Here is an 8,035-nt window from a genome sequence, read left to right as displayed (position 1 = left end):
TGAGCTATTGATATTGCATTCAAGCGACTTTCCTTTAGAAAATAATATTTCTTAAAACGTTACTGGTAAGTATAAATGCTGCATCGATGAAGATCTGCTTACAATTCCGGATACTTGTAACCTGAGACCATCCCAATATTTGCAGGGGTTCGTGGTCAAGTATATAGTTGTCGATGTTGTGTTGTGTGTATGATTGTGGATCTTTTCTTCATTTTTCATTTTTGCCATAGCATTGTTAGCTTGCGTTTGACTCATGAATTTGAATGTGCCTTTTGTATGTTTCGTTTGATTTGCTTTAATTCTAACAGATTTAAAAAACAATGAGCTTCGATAGAAGACTTAAAAAAAAAAAAATCACAAAAAAATAAAATCACAAAAATACTGAACTTAGAGGAAAATCTAATCGAAAAGTCCATAACCACATTGCAAAATCAAATAACAAAACACATAAAAACGAATGGACAAGAACTGTCATATTCCTGACTTGGTACAGGCATTTTCAAATGTAAAAAATGGTGGATTATCATGATTATAAAGCGCGAACCCTCTCATTTTGATGATAATGTAACCTTGTTGTAAGCAATTAAGGGTGACTTCATGAAGGCGCATCCCGTTTCATTTGTTAGATTTTAGTTTAAGCAACTAAACGTACACTTTATTTGTTTAATAGTTAGATCCAGAAGAAATTTTGACATAGCTAGATTATACAATTAATTATCTTATTACTCACAAAATTCTATATAAATAGTCTTGTAATTGTTATAAAACACATCAAATACCATAATTTCATACTTTATTTTGAACTATGTCCTAGGTTGTTTAACGTGTTTGTTTTTTATTCGGTGGATAGTCAGCACTTCGTAGTAGACATAAAGATCAATTATATGATCATTTGTTTTTGCAAATTTACTATTTGCAAAAGTATGAACTATTCTATATACTAAGGATTGTCTTATCCAAGGGATATATAATAACCTTAGCCGTATTTGGCACATTGTTTTGGTTTCTGACTATTTTGATCTGAGCGTCACTTATGAGTGTTATGTAGATGAAACGCGCGTCTAGCGTATACAATTACAAGTCTGGTACCTTTGATAACTATTAGCATGTTGAAAAGTATTATTGTAGTGTTTATTTCTCTGTCCTGAATGTTTTTGCATTTATTTTAGTATGTAAACCGGGTTCGTTTCCTCTCAACCGATTTATGACTTTCGAACAGCGGTATACTACTGTTACCTTTATTTAGGAGGAAAGTAAAGAAGCTAGTAGTATCGTTTAATTTTACATTTTTCTATATAAATGATGTACCTTCACTAAACAATACACAATTTGATGACTATTGAACTCATCTATCTCTTTAATTATTTTATTTTTTATTTTATAAATTTATTTTTGTGATTTATCTTTTTTCTGTACCTTAGAGCAGAACGCAAAAGTTTGACAAGTCTTTAATTGATATTTCAGTTGAAATTGGAGACTAACCTTTTCCCAAAAAGCAGAGAATGATTATGCAGACATGGCAAATAACACTGTAAAAACAGCGTTTAGATTTGAAACGGATCTAAAACATGTTTAGGTCTAAACGTGTTTAGGAAAGCGTTTAGGATCTAAACGGATATTTATCTAAACACATAAAAACCTAAACGTGTTTAGAATTTAAACGTGTTGCAGGATTATTATCAGTGAATGTTATCATTAAGCTAAACATTAAATGGCATCTAAACACTTCTGAAACACTTTCCTAAACACCTAAACACTTTATGATATTTCGGTACTGGTTTCACCTTTTTACCCGATGTTCCTACATATCCAAACATATTCTGTGAAACTATCATATCTTGGCTGTCTTGAAATTAAAATTATTTTCAAACTTCGGCAGTCCCAAGTATGCCGAGCTTCTTTATTAATGAGAACAAAACATACGGCATCTTCCCCAACTAAGTTTCCCTTTTTTTTGTTGTAAGATTATAAAATTACTTTCGTTTTTTTATTATAAGTTAAGCAATTAATTGTTAAATTTCTATATAAAACTTATAAAATCTGCTGGCTACAGGTGGACACAGCTGGACACAGTGCTATTTTAATATAAAACTTCTAGAAATGAGGGGATACAGGCAGACACAAGTGGACACAACGCAATGTCAATATAAAACTTATAAAATTTGCTGGCTACAGGTGGACACAGCTGGACACAGTACTTTTTCAATATAAAACTTCTAGAAATGAGGGGACACAGGCGGACACAAGTGGACACAACGCAATACCGCCAAAAACAAACAACATTCAAAACAATGGATCTCATCTATCAAGAATATATTTCTATTGACGATGCAACAGATACAGAACTTCTTATTAGAATATTGACGGAATCAAAAGCCATCTTAACAGTTATTACAGCAGCGCCGCGGAAGGTAAGCAGATCCAGATTTCGTTAAAAGGGGGAGGGGCATAAACCATAATTTAACAGTCCACTAAAACTTTGGATTCTAGTGGCACCTATTCATGGTTCACTTTTGCAAAAGATATTCTTTCTGAATCTAACATTGATATAGATAGACTAAAAACCTGTGATAATTTAAAACAATTAAAAAATATTAAAAGCTATATTAAACCCCAAATAAACTCATACTACAACAACCTGTTGATAAATAAGTTAACATCTATTGATGATAAAAGTAAATTAAATTTTTATAAAGCACTTGAACCAAATCTATTGATCAAACCTTACCTCTTTAACCCAAACTTTGAATTTAGAAAATTAATTACAAAACTTAGAATCAGTGACCATTCATTATTAATTGAAAAAGGGAGGCATTTTAAAATTCCTCGTGAAGAGAGACTTTGCAAAAAATGTAAAGTACTAGATGATGAGAAACATTTCCTAATAAATTGTTCTCATAATTCAAATATTAGATTAACATATTTTGATTGCATTAATAGAGAAAGTAATTTATTTGCTAATCTCACTGACAATGACAAAGTTATATATATACTTAACCCATCAACACCAACACAAGTGAATAAACTAGGATCCTTTATAAAAAAGTCAATGGAACTGAGGACAGGGGACCCTTTAATATTTACCTGAATTTGTGTATATATATTGAGTTACTTAGTTATTGTCTTTATTTGTTTTTGTTGTTGTTATATATATGTCACAAACTGTAAAGTTTATATGGCAATAAAACTTTGAATTGAATTGAATTGAATTGAAAAAATTGAATTGAATTAAAAGGAATATGTGCGTTAAACTGTCAACCTATGCTATTTCAAGTTCACAATTGTGGTATGAATCATATTATATACACATGTAATCAGTCGCAGGAACCAAGCACAAAATAAGAATGAGCTACAATGTCACTTGTAGTTAGGAAATTTAAAAAAGAAGAGATTGAATAGTCTTAACTGTAACTGTACACAGGAGCATATATGTTAGATATACTGTTCCTTGCTGTACATAATGTCATAAAAAGTATAGTTTCAAGTATTTTATTATTGCAAGGAATAAGATCCCAATGGCCCATAGTGCAATATCCTTTACACAAGCACGGAAACTGTAGTTTCACTTCAGTTGTCAAAAAAAAACAAAGAATACCAACAGGACATTCAAACTCATTACTTGAAAATAAACTGACCACGTCATGGCTAAAAAGTTGAAAATAAACAGACCACGCCATAGCTTAAAGCCTAAAAAGTTGAAAATAATCTGACATTCAAACTCCAATGTCAAAAATAAACTGTCAAGTTGTTCTTTAATATTTAAACCTATTATAATTATTTGTATGTATGCATTTATAGGACTGTGACACTGTAGTAGGAATGAAAAGAGATAGAATAAATCCATATCCGCGATCAAATTGAAGAATAGATCAGGAAGAAAGAAAAGGATGACTTAATTTCAAGAGCAGATGTAAGTAAAAATATATTATATAAAAAAGAAGATGTGGTATGATTGCCAATGAGACAACTAACCATTAAAGACCAAAATGACACAGACATAAACAACTATAGGTCACCATGTGACCTTCAACAATGAGAAAAGCCCATACCACCTTCAACAATGAGAAAAGCCCATACCACATAGTCAGCTATAAAAGGCCCAGATAAGACAATGTAAAACAATTCAATCAAGAAAACCAACGGCCTTATCTATGTAAAAAAATGAACCAAAACAAATATGTAACACATAAACAAACGACAACCACTGAATTTACAGGCTCCTGACTTGGGACAGGAACATACATAAATAATGTGGCAGGGTTTAACATGTTAGCGGGATCCCAACCCTCTCCTAACCTGGGACAGTGGTATAACAGTACAACATACTAAAGAACGAACTATAAAAATCAGTTGAAAAAGGCTTAACTCATCAGATGGAAGTATATTATTAAGTTGCCAATAGAACTATAATATGATTGAAAAATGGAGGTTAATATTTATCCTGTTGAATAGGTAAAAAATTGGCAATTTAAAAAAAAAATATTCATAATATTAAGATAAAATAGGAAAAACAGGCTGTAGTTCTCAGAAATCAAGGATTTTTTTTTATAATATAAAAAAAACTCGCATGCTTGTTTGCTCTATATATTGTTCCCATTGATTTATTTGTCTTTTGATGTATACATTTGTACAAAGTGTAAAGTAAATGAAAGTATTGTCTTTTTAACTACAATTTGTATTTTTCTTTTATAAGAATCTTTTCAAGAAGCTTGTTTAATGTATTTTAATAAACATGATCTCAGATTCAGAATTGAGACTCAGAATAAGTGACTGTTGCATACAAATGTACATGAAGGTTTCATTTTTTCATTTCAGGATACAAAGGTTCACCTGACAACCAAAAGGAACTGCACACCAAGAGCCTTTATCATTCAAAAGAAGATTGTTCCGCAATGAAATATTCATTTACGATAGGAGATGGACTGTCAATTTCTGATTTGTTGAGGATAAAAATCATCAAATTTTATAATTGTATTTTCTGTTTGCATTTAGTGAGACTTAAAAATAAATAATTGAACTCATTTGAATAGATTGTATGTTATGTTTAAGACTAGATCAGAAAAAAAAACAAAAAAAAAAACAGACACTAAGTTGTATAAAAAGGTGAAAGGTCCATAAAACGTAAAAATTTTAAAAGCTTGACTACATTAACAATCAAAAGGAACGAAAAAACAGTTATATTCCTGACTTGGTATAGGCTTTTCCTTTAAAATAATGGAGGGTTAAACTTTGTCTAATTGTTTACAGACTTTTCAAAACTTGGTCTTATTGTTTACAGACTTTTCAAAACTTGGTCTTATTGTTTACAGACTTTTCAAAACTTGGTCTTATTGTTTACAGACTTTTCAAAACTTGGTCTTATTGTTTACAGACTTTTCTTAACTTGGTCTTATTGTTTACAGACTTTTCTTTGGTCTTGAGGAAGAACAAAATGTGTAAACCTATTATTGTTGATATTATTATTATTATCATTACTGAAGTTTTCCAGCTTTAATACACTATATAGACAAGTCAAATAATTTTTTGGTAAAAATCATTGCAAGAACATGAAAGCAGAAATGTACAAGTGTATTGTATATTCTACAATACAGTGTGGACTATTCAACCTGTAGTGCTGTACCACACAACTAGTTCCTGTGAAATCATAGTACTAGTAGGCTCACCGTTGTAAGATCTAAACACCATATATTTCTAAACATATAACATCTAAACACTTGTTGAAATCTAAACACTTCTTAAAATCTAAACATGTTTAGATGCTAAACGCGTTTCAAAACGTACACAGAAAAAGTGTTTAGATAAGTGTTTAGGATCTAAACGCTGTTTTTACAGTGCAGTATTTGTGCAATATTGATGCAATTGAAAATACAACTGATAGTGTCGTTTAAAACCAAACACGGAAATAGGAGATTATGTTAGCTTATACTATAAAAGAGAAAAGAGAGAACAATTTTGATTCGATTTTTACATTTAATTGTTCTACGGCCAACCTTTCAAATCCTATGACAACCTTACCTATATACTGCATATTAACTAGTAGCATTTATTGTTCAATTTCAATTTGAATAAGTTTATGTAAATACATTACCGAAAGGCAAACCTCGTGATATATGTTTGAGAAATTGTGTGTCCACACATCAGTACAGCATATACTTATGGTCGTAATTTTGCTATTTCATCAATAGAACCTTATCAGTTTCCAATTTCTCACATTTTAATCGTCTTGTTGAAGTAGGAAGTAGCATGCATAGAGGTAGTAAAAGCTTTATCAACATTATGTAAGTATTTGTATTTTGTCAATAATTTTGTAATAATATAACAAAAGCACTGAACGCCGAGAAAAATACGGAAAGTACGTAATCAAATACCAAAATCAAAAACTCAATCACATCAAACGAATAGTTAAAATGTCATATTCTGGACTTGGTACATGCATTTTCTTATATAGAAAATAGTGAATAAAATCTGGTTTTAAAGCTAGCTAATCTTCCTCCCCCGCACAATATAGTGCGGAAGACAATGCATACCTGGCGATTAATTGCATTGTAAGCCTGCTTAAGTGTACAATACTGTCATAATTCATGTGAAATGTATATACAAGGTTTATAATGACAGCAAAGTCTATGACATGTTAAAAAATAAGCGCCGATTGATAATGTTTAGAAAGGTACATCATAAGTCCTCTCACATGAACAATACGATATTTGTGAAATTTATTTCAAAGATTTATCTAAGCAATGTCTCGGACATGTCCGAAATCCAAAGCTGATTTGAAAGATTTAGAAAGCAGTATGCTTTAGCTCTTGGCGTGTCAAATTCTTTTCCTATTATCATGAATTTTCATTGAAGTTATGACTTGGACAGGTTTGAGAGCCGATCATCGGTTTTAGAAAAGAATACTTTATAAAAAGTTCTCCCAAGGGTAATAATTTTGCAAATATTTTTTATGAACTTAATATCAAACATTTATAACTTTTATTTAGGTCGAGCTTCACTGATGAGTCTTTATGTAGACGAAAAGCACGACAAGCGCAAATGCAATGGTATCGATGATGAGCTTATTTAATCCACTGGGTCAATCACATCAAGCAAATGTCATATTCTTGACTTGGTACATGCATTTTTTTATATAGAAAATAGTGACTAAAACCTGGTTTTAAAGCTAGCTAACCCTCTCCCCCCGCACGATATAGTGCTGAAGACAACGAATACCTAGCGATGAATTGCATTGTAAGCACAAGTAGTTGCTATTTAGAAGAATAATTGTCTTATTAGTACTAACACCACATCTATCTATATATATATTAAGCGTACAGTCCAGTCATAATTCATGTGAAATGTATGTACAAGGTTTATTACAGAAAAGTCTTCAATATTCGAAATACTGAGCTTTTCTACCTCAGGAATATATAACCTTTAACCCCGCCACATTATTGATGTATGTGCCTGTTCCAAGTCAGGAGCCTGTAATTCAGTGGTTGTCGTTTGTTTATGTGTTACATATTTGTTTTTTTTTCGTGTGCTAGTGGTTTATGCCACAGGGTAGTGTTTTGCGTCAAGTGTTGTTGCAATATTCAATGATTTGTTAACTACCGCCGGCTAGCATACTTGTTGTGTGAAAAGAAAGCCGAGTGCGTAAGTCTTTCCTGCCAGTACATAGCATCTACACTACCAAGACTCCTGCAGTGCCTCCCCGCGACAGTACACGTAAACTGGGGTCTAGCACCTCAGGCTAAACTGCAAGAGATCTCGGAGCAACAAGGGCCCTAGAGATGCAGTGTGTAGGCCCACCGGTGTGTGGACATGCCCTAGCACTCATCAACATTGTCCCAGCTATGGGTAAATAGGCGGTTATATGAGAGTCGTAGTCCAGTAAGGCAACTCATCTAGAAGATGGTAAACTTAGAAAACAAACCTGGATAGAATGGACGCATTAGCTCAGGACAGCAGCCCTTCTAGAGGATGGAAACCTTGACTACAAATTCCCTGGCCCTCCAGGTTGGAGTGTTCGGCATGGGGTTAACTCCCCCATCCT

Source organism: Mytilus galloprovincialis, chromosome 6 (genome assembly GCF_965363235.1).
Source record: "Mytilus galloprovincialis chromosome 6, xbMytGall1.hap1.1, whole genome shotgun sequence".
Classification (NCBI taxonomy): Eukaryota; Metazoa; Mollusca; class Bivalvia; order Mytilida; family Mytilidae; genus Mytilus; species Mytilus galloprovincialis.
This window is presented reverse-complemented; position numbering follows the sequence as displayed.